The following is a 14,935-nucleotide window of genomic DNA, read 5'->3' as shown; positions in this document are numbered from 1 at the left end:
TTTGTATAACTAGAAAATCTTACTTTTAGTTTTCAAAGGTATGTTTGCTAAGTATAAAATTCAAAGAGGAAAGATCTTTTCTTTCAGTCCTTTAATTAATCTAGTTTCTTACACCCTTGGTCCTTTTTTTCTTTCTAATGTGGAGTAAGATGCTATTTAATTTTGTTCTTCCATAGATAATATTTTATGTATATGCTTTAATGATTTTTTTCTTTACAAGAAGTTTTGGACAAATAAAATTATGGGGAAAAAAGAAATACAGGGATTAATAAGTATGAAGCGCAGAAAATAGCACCTAACGTATGTCATACACTATCTAAATATTAGCCATTTCTGAGCTACTTTAGTGATGCCGTATTATTTCCATATGTAATATATTATGCCGGTTAAACTCATTATGTAATTGCATGAGAATTAGAGGGAATCAGCAGTAGCTTTAAAAAAAAAAAAGAAGTTTTGGACAATTTCATTTTTGTGTATCTTGGTATGATTTTATTTAAATGTCTTTGCAAAAGTTTCATTTTTATTGGAAATATAGTATTATAAGTTGAACTAAATTCAGAAGCTTTAAATACTTAAATATTTAAAAAAATCAAATGCAGCAGAGTGCAGGAGATCTGTCCATGTACTAGAGATGTAAGGAATCCAGCCAAGGGCTTGGATCCCATGGCATTGTCTGGTTCATGATCCCGAGCCCATGGCAATGTCCTTCAGGAGTCCAGCTGGAGGCTTAGAGCCCATGACAATGTCTCATGTAATTTTGCATCAAGGATCTGCACTTGGAAGATCCAAAGGTCTGTAGTGGAAGTTAGAAAGCCTGTGTCAGCAGGAGGAAGGAACTGTGCCAGCTGACTGAGGGATCTGCAGTAGAGTCAGGAAGCAAAGCTCAAGGTAAAGCTCCCCCAAAGATAATCCCTTCCGTCTTCAGTGATAGTGAGACCCTGAGCTCCTCCAAGGATAAGAACAGCTGAGTTCATATCAGGAAAGCCAAGTTTTTCCAGGACTATCAGCAGCACCACATCTTCCTCTCAAGTTCTGTTTTGATGTTCTTGCCAACAATCCTCAGGTCAGCTCTATAGGCCCAGGAGCATGTTGATTCAGCTAGCTACAAATTTACCAGTGGAGAGTTCACCCTCCCTCTCTCAGATACTTTTCTCTCATTGCTGGGACAAAATATCCAACACTCAAAATTAAGGAAGGAAAGGCTCACAGTTAGTGGAGGTTTCAGCTCCTACTTGACTGGTTCCAAGGCAGAGTGACACATGGCAGAGGGTAGCATTTTATGGCAGCAAAAACATCAAAGAGCAAAGGGCGGAAGAGTGGCTGTGACAGCTAGCAAGCCTCTCTCCTTTCCTAATATTGTATTTAGGCTATCTGCCCCGGGGAGGGGTGCAGCACTCACATCCATAATCCCAGCATTGGATCATGAATTAATCACAAACTTTAGAAGCCTGTCTCAGTGATTGTATGAGGCTTTTTGTGGGGAGACAACTAGACACAAACCATAATACAACCCCCCCCAAAAAAAAACAAGTCCAGTAAGAAACGTGAGACTTGTAGACCTTCTCAGAAATTATCCTGAAGCAGGAAATAAATAAGCACCCTTTATTTCCTTCAATGAGCAAAATAGCTCTTCTTTTTTTAACATACTGAAATGACATTAAATCAAACAACCTGGCTCAACAATAAATGGAAAGTCATGCACAATGTAAGATGTGATCAAAAGCATGGGAAATTATAACGCGTGGTTCCTCTTCTACTGCACACTACCTACAATTTTTACTGTCAGGGATGTGTGGATTTTTTTCCCCCTGAAAGCAGACAGAATGTCAAACAGAAGTTGTAATTGGACAATGTGATTTACATACAGATTAATCCATTATTAGTCTAAGTGAGAAGCTTGATTCAGCAAGATGGTATTTATCATCTGATTGCTTTGCTCATATAATCCAAGTGACTTTGTAACTTAAATTGTATTGCATGTTCTAGAAATATTGCCCATGATTGCACCCTGTTTGAAATAATTAGGTGGTAATTAGCATTACAAGTTTCTTTTTAAAATACTATCATTAGAGAGATTGCTAAATGAATTACCTGGCACAGGGGACTTGATTTTCTTGGCATAAAAATCCTCCTCCACAGAAGGGGCCAGCAGTGTTCAAAGACTTTCTTAGAGACAGCGTGTATTAGTGTGAAAGCATTGCTGTAACAAATTATGAGACATTAATAGCTTAAAACAACACAAATGTGTTATCTCACAGCTGCTTTAGGGCAGGAAATATGGCAGATTTTTCCCCTCAATTTAGAGATCTGAGAGGTGAATTGGACTGCATTTCTTTCTGGATGCTTTAAGAGGTAACCCCTTCCCTTGCTCAGCCTAGTTATGGCAGATTTCAGGGCTTTCCCATGGTGTGACTCAGCCCCCTGTGTCATTGCTGGCAGCCTGTTGAGGTCCACTCACAGCAAAATTTTAGAGGCCACCTGAAGGCCCTAGGTTGTGATCCTTGCCATTTTAAACATCAGCAATGGCATGCCGAGTCCCTCTTTCTGTTTCAAATTGTTCCTGCCTTTTGTTTAGGATTATCTCCTTGACTTCTGCCGAGAAAAACTTTCCTATTTTCTGGGCACATGTGATAAGATTTGGCAATTTAATCATTTGGTAATCTAGGTAATCTAGAATACTGTCTCAAATTCAAATTTCTTTTTTATATTAATTCTATTGAGAAAGAAATAGCATTGAGACAGTTTCAAAAACAGGTTAGTGAGATAGTTATAATAATTAATAAATTGCATATTGTCTTTGTAGTAGTTATTCATAGTACAAGATGCAGACATGATATCTTCTCTAAACACTATTAGTACAAATCTTTCTTCTCATTGAACTAAGAGAAAGTAGCTGTATATCTATCCTAACTATTTTGTATGTGTATATATACATACATACATACATACATACATATATATATATATGTATCAGATAAATACATATATTTTTCACTACAAAAACAATTACCTAGCAACTCTTTTGGTCCTTCATTTATATTACCCTTTTTTGTTTAGTTTTGTCAGTGATGGGTATTCCATTGCCATTCAAGTATTGTAGGTGCATGAATTCAGCAAAGTAATCCAATATAGTCCAGTAGTCCATAATAGTAGTGGGTTATACGCAGGACTGGCAATGTCAGAAGTTGTTGACTTGAGGCTTTTACAGCTCAGCATATCAAATTCAAATTTATTAAACAATTTGTAATTTATTTATTTATTTATTTATTTGGTACAGGATCTCACTTTGCAGCTCAGATTTGTAGTGATCCTCCTGCCTCAACCTCCCCAGCACTGGGATTATAGGTGTGTGCCACCATTTCTGGTTTCTGTAGCCAGCGCGGCATGGGATACTGGGGATCAAACTCATGTTCTTGTGCTTGCCAGGCAGGCACTTAGACTACCAACATATCTCTTCAGCTCTCAAATTCAAATTTCTTTTTTCTCTTTTTTTGTATTTAATACAGGGTGTACAGGATGTACAGGGTCTCACTGTGTAGATCAGACTTGTAGTGATCCTCCTGTTTACAGCCTCCCTAGTGCTGGGATTACAGGTGTGTGCCACCATGCCCAGTTTCAATAGCCATCTCAGCGTGCCCCTGGGGCAGGGTCGGCAAGGCAAGCCAGGGGATTGAACTTCTGGTCCCTGCATCTGCCTAAGCAAGCGCTTTAATCTGCTGAGCTATTTGGCTGGCTCCTCAAATTTCTTAATCACAAATCATATCTTCAAAGTTCCTCTTGGCTATAAGGTAACATGTGCATAGATTTGCCAGTTTGCAGAGGCCTGGGTATGGGCACAGGTGTGCAGCAAGGATCAACCTAACCCAGAGCCCAGTTCAGAGATGTTCCAACTCCAAAACACTAGTGAGATAGTTGTAATTGTTCTTTCTTTTGGTGATCTGAAAAACTCCATCAGAGAAATACAGAAGGACAATTAATGCTTTCATGGTCAGGATATATCTCAAAGTCACAGCAGGCAAACAATTTCTGTTCAAGGTTGCCTAACATTTTGGGGATGTGGTGTTTTATAATGAGCTCTTTGTTTTCAAAATATTGACAAATGAACACTTATTTATGGAGGGAGTATCTGTTTAGTTGAGTGTTGACCTCTCGCTAGTCAAATATAAATCCACAAAAGTGGAGATTATTTCTATCACATAGACTTCTGTGTCCACAGAACCTAGAAGAGGGCCTGGCATAGAGTTCCTAGGTAATTGTTTTTGATAATGCACTTTAATTGAGTAAACTATTTGGCTGACAACTGGATGGACAGCAGTGTCAAGAAATTCAGCTGTGAAGACATCAGACACAGTCCTGCTGGCCTGCCCCTAACATATAGCTACACAACTAATTTATTGTGATAGGATGAACCCCAAATCTTAGAAGTGGTACATAAGTCCTTCACCATTTTATTTGAAGTTAAAATACACACATGCCACCAATATTTTGATGTAGCATCCGGACCTTTGCTTGGAATTGGCTCAGGCTGAATGGTGTTTTATATACTCTTATTTCCTTTGAGTAGGTTTAGGCTGAATGACGCTCCCTGCCCCTTTTCTTTCCACATAAATCACAGTCCAAATGCATTTTCTATGAGTGTCAGCTTTTGTTTTCCTAAGTGGAGTGAGGGCTCACTACCAGGGTTTGGCAAATGACTGCTGGAGCCAAGTCTAATTCACCATCTGTTTTCTTGCAGCTCTGAGAGAAGAATGGCATTTATACTTTTAAATGTCTACAAATACTTAAAAAGAGAATAATATTTTGTGACATGTAAATATTGTATGAAATTCATATTTCAGCATCCATCAATAAGTTTGTTGGGATGTGGCCATGTGCAGTGATTTATGTATTGTCCCTGTTTTAACAGTGGATTTCAGTGACTGTGACCAAGGAGCTCTGAAAGACAAAGCCTGCACTATTTCCTGTCCAACCATTTAGGGCAGAAGTTGACTTCTTACCTTTTCCCCTTCTCGTGGTGAGTGAGAAGTGAACTGAGTACAGAAATCTTTTAGACTCCTGGTTATTATCTAGATAGTGTGTGTACTTGGGGAACAGGTGCTGACTGGCAGCTGGTGCTTCACTTTTAGTACACTACATCTTATGTAGGAATAATTTTTGGTGCTAACTTAGAACCTATTTCCAAGACATTCCAGTCATTTTTCATAAGAACAATTCTCCCTTTTATGTGGCCTTTTTATCAATGTGCACTGCCCTTCTTTAAATTTTACAGTGGTCCTATCAAGTTCAGACTGCTATGAATCAGTTTGGAGATGAATGTAGCTGACTCCTTGTGAGCAAAGATTTCCGTGGATGGAGGCAAAACTCAGGAGCCCACTCGCCATTGGCACAGCAAGGTGATCTATCTCTATATGCTGGAGAGGAACAAGGAGGCCTTGTTAAAGGGCGAATGATCCACATAGAGGTTTGTTATGAGATCTTGTGAGGTCTATGAGAAAATGTAGCCCAAATAAAACTTACATGAGCATAATGACTTGAACCATGTTTTTGTCAATGCCATGTAAATGTACATCACGTAAGGTAACTTGCACATAGAATTTTGACCCCTTTGCATTATTAGTGCAGAGAGATATTTCATGTTACAGAAACATAAGTGTCTGAATTAAGATGCATTCATGCAGACATTGGTGCTGTGTGGTAAAGTGGCAGCCATCCCCTACTCACCCTCAAAGCTTTCATGAAGCCCGAAATCACATATCCAAAGGGATCCAAGAAGTTTACCGAGCACCAGTCAGCACTAGGTCAAATTTAAGTGCAACTGGTAGAAGCCAGAAGCAATGACAACAGGTGCAGAGAAGACTCTAGGGCTAGATCTTGAAGCCAAACATTGATTATGGGAGCAACAAGAAACCCAAATGCATGCTGTCTTATGGCTTCTGGAGGTTCTTGGTTCACAGGTGAACGAGCTGCAAATGCTGTGTAGTGCAGTGATCTTAGGAAGCTGGGATTCCTCCCAGTGATTCCTCCAGGAATCTTAAAGCCAGCGTGCAAAGTGAAGCCTAGCTGGCATTTGAGTCACCAGTCCCAATGCCAGGCTTTGCACTGAAGGAAACAAATAGAAGGCTCATATGTGCATTTTATTTCTGCTTCAATAAAATCACAAAATCTGCAGGTGGAGGGGCTTTTCTACTGCAGTTCTTAGAACTCTGATTTTATTTTCATACAGAGCTTGTCTTCCAACCAAATATCAAACTGAAATCCTTTATTTGAGCCCACTCTGTTTAGGATTCAGTTGGTAATTGCAAAGGTTCCCGGTGTTTTCCTTTGACAGAATATGTCCCTGTAAATTCTTAATTCAAGAGAGTATAGCCATGAGATCTCCTAATTTTGTTAATATGCTCAATCATATGCTTCTGTACCCCTTAAACCAATATTCGTTCTCCTGTATGGTGATTTCAATTTATTAGAAGGAAGGCCACCATGACCAAGGACCACAGACAATTAAAAAGTAACATCTTAATTGATAGGGGTACTAAAAACAGGGTTGGTGTGGACATGTGATATTTTCAGTCTAGAAATTCTGTCTTTTCATATTTGAGCAGTTCTTTTATCCCTGAAACATCACCTCCTCACAGAACAGCCAGCCCATTTCTATATTATATGGCCCTGGGATTCCAGGGTATAAAGCAGCCTCTATCTATCTTTCCTAATTTGCCTCAATAGATGCAATATGAAAAAAGTGTAGCATTAAGGAAGGATCTTTCCTTTCTTTTTAGTTTCTCTCTCTGGAGTTGAGTTAAAATGGAATACAGTCATTAAAAGGTTATCTAGTGTAGCAAGTTCCCCACCAAAGGCAGAGCACAAGGCTCTAGTCCTCTGTGAGTTGTTTTATGAAGTAGCTCATGGCTGACAATCAGTGAACTAAATCCTTCGACAAGGAGAGATTTACAAGGACCTGTCTACAGAGACAAAATGTTTCTACAGACTCAAGCAGAGCTGGGACCAGGGATTAGCAGCCCTTGCACATAAACATAGCTTGCAGCTCTGGGATTCCTCAGCTGGAAGCTTTCAATAGCCCCTCTGTATAAATAGGCCTGTGGGATTGAGTTCTAAATACAGACCCTGCTGCAGATAGTGTTCAGGTGGCTTCAGAAGATGCACTTCAGATGTAGATTACAGCCATGGAGCTCTTCTCCTCGTCGCTTGGAAAGCAATGGTATCTAAATTCCACTCTCCCCATTCCACGTTATACTCCTACAATTGAAGATGCTAAATTTTTTGAAGTCATAATTTGATTTCTTCAGGTTCACAATATAGTTCTTTGTGTTTGGGTGTCTCTTTCTAATACCTAAAACCCTTTTCTCTTTTGAGTTTCTTATAATTTCTTTGTTATTATTTTGTTTCTTCTTTAAATGAATTTTGCATTAATACTTTGTAATCTGAACAGCTCATTTGAAGGTAGCATCATGTACTACAGCAGTCATTGTTGAATTCCTAGTACATTGATTAATGAAATTTTGTATCATTTCTAATGTTGTGTTTTAAATCACTATTTTGTATTCTTTAAAAATAAAAAAATAAAAATGACAAGTTTGTTAGGTATTCTAAGTGGTAAAGACATTGTATGTACCTGGGGATGTTCAATTACACAACTTTGTTTTGATAGGACTCCTAATAATCAAAAATTTATTTTCTTAGGTCTGTATTTAAGAATTGACAATGAAAAGGGCCAGCCAGATAGCACAGTGGACTAAAGTGCCTGCTTAGACAGATGCAGGGACGGGGGTTCGATCCCTGGCACCACAAGCTGTGCCAGCCCTGCCCCCAGGGTGGGCTGAGATGGTGAATGAGATAGGGCGTGGTGGCACACTCCTGTAATCCCAGCCCTTGGGAGCCTGAAAACCGGAGGATCACTATGAGTCTGATCTGTGTAAAAAGATTTGATAATCAGAGATAAATCATGTGGGAATTTCAGGCATAGAATAACAGCCTGAAGGTGCATTAAAAATCATCCAACTCATTTTGATCATTGTTTTAGATAAGAAAACTAAAGTCTATGGAGGATAAGAGACTTATTCTTGCCCTTAAAAATAGGCTGGCCCATATGGGAAGTAGAGTGTTATAATGGATCACACTGCTCCTGCAGTAGTAGGATTTAGTAGTTATATAAGTTTGTGCTTGGGAGCTAGATTTCTTGGATATGAATTCTGCCTCTAAGTTTCTAGCTGTGAGTCTATGTATAGGTTCTAGGTAACAAAAATGCATCTAGTTTTCTGTGTTTCAGCGTCTTTCTTGGCAAATGGAAATGACAACTGTGGCACTACCTCTTGGACCACAGAGTCAGTTAGTAAAAGTGAGCCACACAGAAAGAACCATAGCTAGAAAGTAGTAAGCACTTATGAAATGTTAGCTACTGCTGTGAGTACTACTCTACCATTAGGACTATTTCTTGGGTGACTTCCCCCAATTCAATATGACCTGTGAACAAATAACAAAAGGGAAGCATTTTCATTTGAACAATCATTATACATGTGTATGTGTGTATATAACATGCTTAAGTTTATTTTGCACACACCATTTTTGTAAGATTATTGAACAAGACCATCCAGTTTATTCCTAAATAGATTCAATGCTTAGAGATTGGCCCCATAGTTCCTTACTCTCCAATTGCTGATTTGTATCCATTCAATAGACTATGTTCTATTTACAGGTACACTGGTGGGTCCCTTATCATCATATACATTACAGCAAATCTGGAAGCTTTTGCTTCTCATTTAAAAAAATCTTGAGTCCTTAAGCAGATTGAATTTTTATTTTGTATATATGTACAAGATTTAATACTTACAAGGTATGTGTGAAACATGAATTTACATATATTGGTTACTCTCAGTTTTTGTTTGGAAGAGTGTGAAACTGGTTGAGTGCATACCAAAATAAATGCCAGATTCAGTAGCTTACACCAATATCACTCTCTTCTAGGGCTTTAACACTGGATATGCTAGAAGTCACCTGTTAGAAGAATGATTATACTAGTTCTGTTAATAGTCATAAAAATCTGAAAATAACTTAATGGCCATTGAGGAGAAAAGAGAAAAACAAGTTATAATTTATTTACACAAAAAGATATTGCATAGCATTGAAAATAAACGAGCTATAGAAATGTGAGATTATTCAAATGAATGTTGGTTGCATAATGACGAGTACTGCAAATTTCAGAAAATGATGTATAGTGTAACACACTGCTTATAATGTTTAAAAATAAAACAGCTGAAGAATATATTATTTAAGAACATATGTATATGCAAACTCTCATTATATATATACATATTTACATATGCACTTTAAGTAATAAAGAATTGAATAAAACTAAAAGAGTGCCATGCATTGCCTGAAGACAAGATTGTATTACGGTTGATCCAAGTCTGTATAGCTGATGTTCAAAAGAAGAAAAAAAGTAATGATTTTATAGTATTATTTTGAAGGAAATAAGAGTTAACATATGTTGTGTATGTTGTGTACAGAGCAAAATACCCAGAGTGTGAGTTGAGAGTGGTAAATTGTTATTTAAAAGTCCTTAAATTACTCCTTCTCCTTCTCCTCCTGTTCCTCCTCCTCCTACTACCACTACTACTATTTTTGGTCTTATTTGGTAATACCTGTCCTCTGTGTAGCCTTTTCACTAAGCAATTGCTGGCCAAGGCATTGCTATTTGCATCTGAGTGAATGGTGTAAGGTATAGGTTTTATAGGACTCTGTTTCAAAGAAACAAAATCTGGGCACTTTTCCATTCTCTCTAGTCTTCTGAAGCCCAGAGTAGAAAAAAGGCAGCAGATTCTAAGGGCTCATCATTCCAATTCATGGAAAAAGGCCAAGCTCTTCCTTTTTCTACCAGTGTTTTGGCTTTCATCTCTGCTGCTTGTTTTCTTACTATGGTGTATGAAGAGGGGGTTAGTCCCAGAGTAAGGGCAAGCTAAGAGAAGATGCATAGTTTGGCCCAGAAGCCCCTGAGAGCGCTCTGCCTGTCTGAAGCCTGTGTCTGAGCTTCTCTTCTCCCTAAATGCCTGAACTTTGTTGACCTTCAAGGAGATTGGCTGTTGTTGAATAATAACAAAGAGCAAACTTGCATGTCACCAAGTGCAAGGTGAGTTTATAGAAAAGGGCTAGATTTTGCAGGCTACTTTCCCTCCTTTTTCTTAATCTTTTCTGATGACAATGGAATTGAATTGGTGAGATAAACTGAGACTTCTGAGCCTTTGGCCAAGCTTTGGCTTGGAATTTTCTATTTGTAAAATCTAATTTTTTAAATAGAATAGGGAGAAATTTAAATGAACTTTCCTATTGCAGTGCTGAGAGATAACCATGGTTCAAAGAGTACAGGGAAAATTAAGTCAGTGTTGTCCCTTAACCATCTAAGGCACTGTACTTGGACCTCGGTGTGTCTGGCAGTGCAGTCCAGAGTCCTGTAACTTCATTGTATAGGTGAGATAAAAATAACAAACCAAAGGGCCAGCCAAATAGCTCAGTGGATTAAAGTGCCTGCGTAGTCAGATGCAGCAGCCTGGGTTTGATCCCTGGTGTGCAGTGCTGGCCCTGCCTCCGGGGTGCCCTGAGATGGCGATTGAGACTGGTTGTGGTGGTGTATGCCTGTAATCCCAGCTCTTGGGAAGCTGAACACAGGTGCATCACTAAGAGTCTGATCTACGTAGTGAGACCCTGTAGACCCTTACTAATAAACAAAACAAAGCAAAACAAAACAAAACACCCCCAAACAAACCAATGCCATTATTATATGCAGAAAAAGTTTATATCTTATGCCACATATTTGTCAAATAGATTTCAAATTATGTTGGAAATAATGCTTAAATAAATAACACAGAAATAATAAATGATTGAGCAAATTTGATACTGATATATGACATTAATCATATATCATATATCGCACATAGATGGTTGAATTCACTATCTAAGAGCTACACTAGAACTGAAGCTCTATCTACCCTATCCACATTTCTCATCACTTTCTTCTTTATATTATGGGGAAGAGAGCCATGTAGGTAGGGGGAGAGAAAGTAAGAATGATTAAGCTATGTATATGTATCAACACCCCAAGATGACACCAATGACTAAATATCACAAACATATGCTAATAAAAACAGAAACTACCATGCCAGCCCCACCCATGGGGAGCGCACAGACTGAGCATGGTGGTGCTTGCCTGTAATCCCAGCTCTTGGGAGGCTGAACAGAGGCGGATTGCTACTAGCCCAATCTATGTAGTGAGACCTTGTAGACTGTGTACTAAAATACAAAACCCCCCAAAAACAGAAACTAAAAAATAGTGAAGAAACAACAACAGCAGCACATCCTAGGAAGAAAAAACAATGAAACAACCACTGAGGAATGTATTTACATTTCTATTTGTCAGAACTCCTAAATTTGGATGACGAGTTATCACCTTTTTCTCAATGACAGAATAGCATCTTGGAGTTAAATATTGCCAAGATGTTTAAGAACTATCTTGAAACATTTGTCAAAGAAGAAGAACTCTGTAGCCATTTCCAGAAATAGCAGCACAGACTACTTGGTTACCTGGCCTTCAATTCAAGTAGTATTATTTTTTTCCTTTTTCCTTTGCTCTATTCCATACATGAGCCATCAGTAATTCTCTCAGCTTTCTCTGGATGTGGAAAGACTCTGTTCATTGCTTCATCTCAGCTGCTACTAACAACATGTAAGATCTCCTTTATTTCTTTCCTGGGGTGTGACAGCTTGTGCTTTTGGCTGCTTGCATTTTTCTCCTCTTTGGGAAGCCAGAGTGGATATTTAAGAGCATAAATCATGAATGTGTTACATATTCTTGCTCAAAACTGTACACTGGCATCTACTACAGCTGGGTATAATACACATCTTCCTTTCTCAGTCTGCAAGAGGATGTACTATCAACTCTATGATCCTCTATCTCATCTCTCTCCAATCATGTGCCTGTTTATTGCCCTCCAGCTGCAGTGATTTATTTCTGTTTTCTGAAGTCTGCTTTCTGCACCAAGGAGCTTGTATTTGCTCCTCATTTTGCTTGGACTGAAAGTGTCTAGATTTTGCTATGACAGTCTTTTCTGTCACTCACGTGTCAGCTCACCTGTCATTTCCTTAGTAAGTCCTTTCTGACTAATCCACTTAAAGTAGCCTCACTCCTCAGTCACATTTTATTAGCTGTTACTACTTTCTAAAATTCTCTGTATTCACCTGTTTGCAGACTATAATATAAACTTCAACAGCGGTAGGACCCTCTCTTTGTTGCCCACTATTTTTTCTCCAGAACCTGGCAGAGTGAATACTGCTGTTTATGCATTCCTGGGCAGTCTTTCATTGATTTTTCTTTGATCTTCCTAACAACCCTCTTGGTTATCCATCTTTTCAACTGTTGATGTCTTACTTGTGTGTTTAGGAAAATTGGTAATATATTTGTTTGAAATAATGCATTATTTTCCCTTCAGAGATTAAAATAACCTCAGAATGCACAGAAGCCAAGCAAATGTTCTCTATATAATAAAGAATGTAGATAGCACATTTTGGTCTCAAACATATGTCTCTTAAGAATCATTCATTTCTACCAGTTTTACTAAAGTGTATTTGACTGATGAAATCTAAATTTATTCCTTTAAGGTATAAAATGTAACATTTTGATAGGCATGTTTTTATGAAAAGCTTTATCATAATTTATGAAAGGCTGTGTCCTAATTTGGCACAAAGGTCTTTGCTATTTCTATGCTAACTTGTTGGTTCCCAGTTACAAGTTTTCCTTGATAAGAAACCCTAGAATAAAAATATTGGATGGTATAGCTTCCAGGATGGTGTCTGGTCTATCCCACAAGGAGTTATGTGAAAGTGGGTATTTACTTAGGTGCTTAGAAATCAGGTCAGCTCTTTTTCATCTCTTTAAGTATGAAATCTATGTGTTCTTCACTGAGGTTTTGGACTTATATTATTCAAGCAGCTTTAGTATATATTCTCTCGATGTCTTGTAAAAAATGCTACATAGCATCAATACTTTGAAACATTTATTACTGGTTTCATCTCTTTCTTGGTTTTTCTTTACTGACCCAAATTCTACTTGCTTTTTGCTTAGTACACTTGGCAACTGCTTTTGAGTGCAAGACTGTCTTGGAGGTGAAACTGAGTAAACAATTGCTCAGGAAGTTTTGGGTTTAAAATGATTTAAACTCAAGTCCAGAATTTAATGCTTGATAATTTTGTGAGCTTGGACAAGTCTTTAAGTCTCATATATTAAACAGATATAAAATTAGAACCTACTTCTTAGGGTTATTAGAAGAATGAAAGAGTGTAGTGCATTGTAAGTCTTTCAGGAACAACAAATACTCAAATCATGTATTAAACTTCATGTTTTAATATGGTTATTGTAACAGTTGATACATGTGTCAACTTGAGAAGTTTAGAAGTTTGACTAAGAGACTTGGCAGTTCTAAATCCCAGGGTGTAGAGGACATGCCCTAGGGCAGCTGTTTACAGCTTAGAATGTTGTAATAGTTGATGAATTCTGTCAATTTGAGAAGTTCAGGAGTTTCATTAGGAGACTCAGCAGGTAGCCAGGGCCTCACTTTGTAAACATCCTCAGCCTGTGCAAGAGGAGGATGCAGAGATAACGTGAGTGCTACACCAGCCCAAGGGAGGGCTGCCTCCTTACAACACAAGGAAGGAAAAGAGGCTGGTTTTCTACTCTTCGTTTGTTCTGGGTGCTTTTTTTTTTTTTTTTTTTTTTTGTCTTCTGCTTCCTTGAACAGCTGTCTCTCTGCCATGCCAGTCTGCCCTGGAGCCAGCTGACTACAGTCTGAAACCTTCACTAACTATGGGCTAAATCAACCTTCCTTAATTTTTGGTGTTAGGTATATTGTCTCAGAAATGAGAGAAAAGTAACTAACCCAATTATGGGCAAGTACAGGGTATTACTTAAAAATAAAATCTATCTGCTATTATTATTTTTTTAATCACTGTATTTCTAGTACCAAAGAACAAAAACTAGCATATAGTAGACATCTAAAAGTGCTGGCTAAATGAACCCAGGGGTCATTCTCTCTTCTAGATATTTGTACAATTTTTTGAGTTCAGTTTTATTTTATTTATTATCATTTTTTTAGCCAGTTTTTTCTATGTCATTCAGGCTGGCCTGGAGCTGCCTCCATTATGTAGCCAAAGCTGGCCTTGAACTTTCAGGGATCCTCCTGCTTCAGCCTCCCAAATACTGGGATTACAGGCATGTGCCACCTTGCTTAGCTTAGTTCAGATTTTTTTTTAATTGGAATGGTTGCAAGTACTTTAACCAGTTATTAAAAACAGATTAATAGGAAGATAGACAAGAAAATATATGGAACATACAAAACTATTATATTAAATTAAGTACTCTATTAGGTGCATTGGGCACAGTGAATTATAATAATTTTCTTAGCTTTAGGGTTGTTACTATAGACTAATTACATAGAATTTTGCTTTAGGGCTGTCCATTAGTGGTTCTTTCTTCATATGTAAGTCATGAAAGTATTTCTTTTAATACCTTAAGCTACACTGATTATCTGTTTTCAGGTAAGTTAATGCTATCAACTTATGAACAGTAACTGAAGTGAGAGAGAAGGGCTACAGATTGTTAGATGAGATCTTTCTTTGTTTTCCTTCCTGATCATAAAACCAAGTATAGCATCTTGTCTCTTTCATCTTTAATTTACATTTAGAGGAATATAGAGAACAATGAACCTCTCCTAATCTTCCATTTTAAATTGGTCCTAAATTCATAAAATATAATCCAAAGGTGAAGTACTGGGGGGCAGACATTCAGTTTCCCATCACCATTTCAGATGCATGACATGATTTCAAGATTTTCCTTGACTATCTATGAGAAGGGACACAGAGAGAAAACAGAAAGGGA

Source organism: Octodon degus, unplaced genomic scaffold (genome assembly GCF_000260255.1).
Source record: "Octodon degus isolate 3935 unplaced genomic scaffold, OctDeg1.0 scaffold00018, whole genome shotgun sequence".
NCBI classification, from domain to species: Eukaryota; Metazoa; Chordata; class Mammalia; order Rodentia; family Octodontidae; genus Octodon; species Octodon degus.
The sequence above is the reverse complement of the archived record's forward strand: the minus strand, read 5'-3'. Positions refer to the sequence as shown.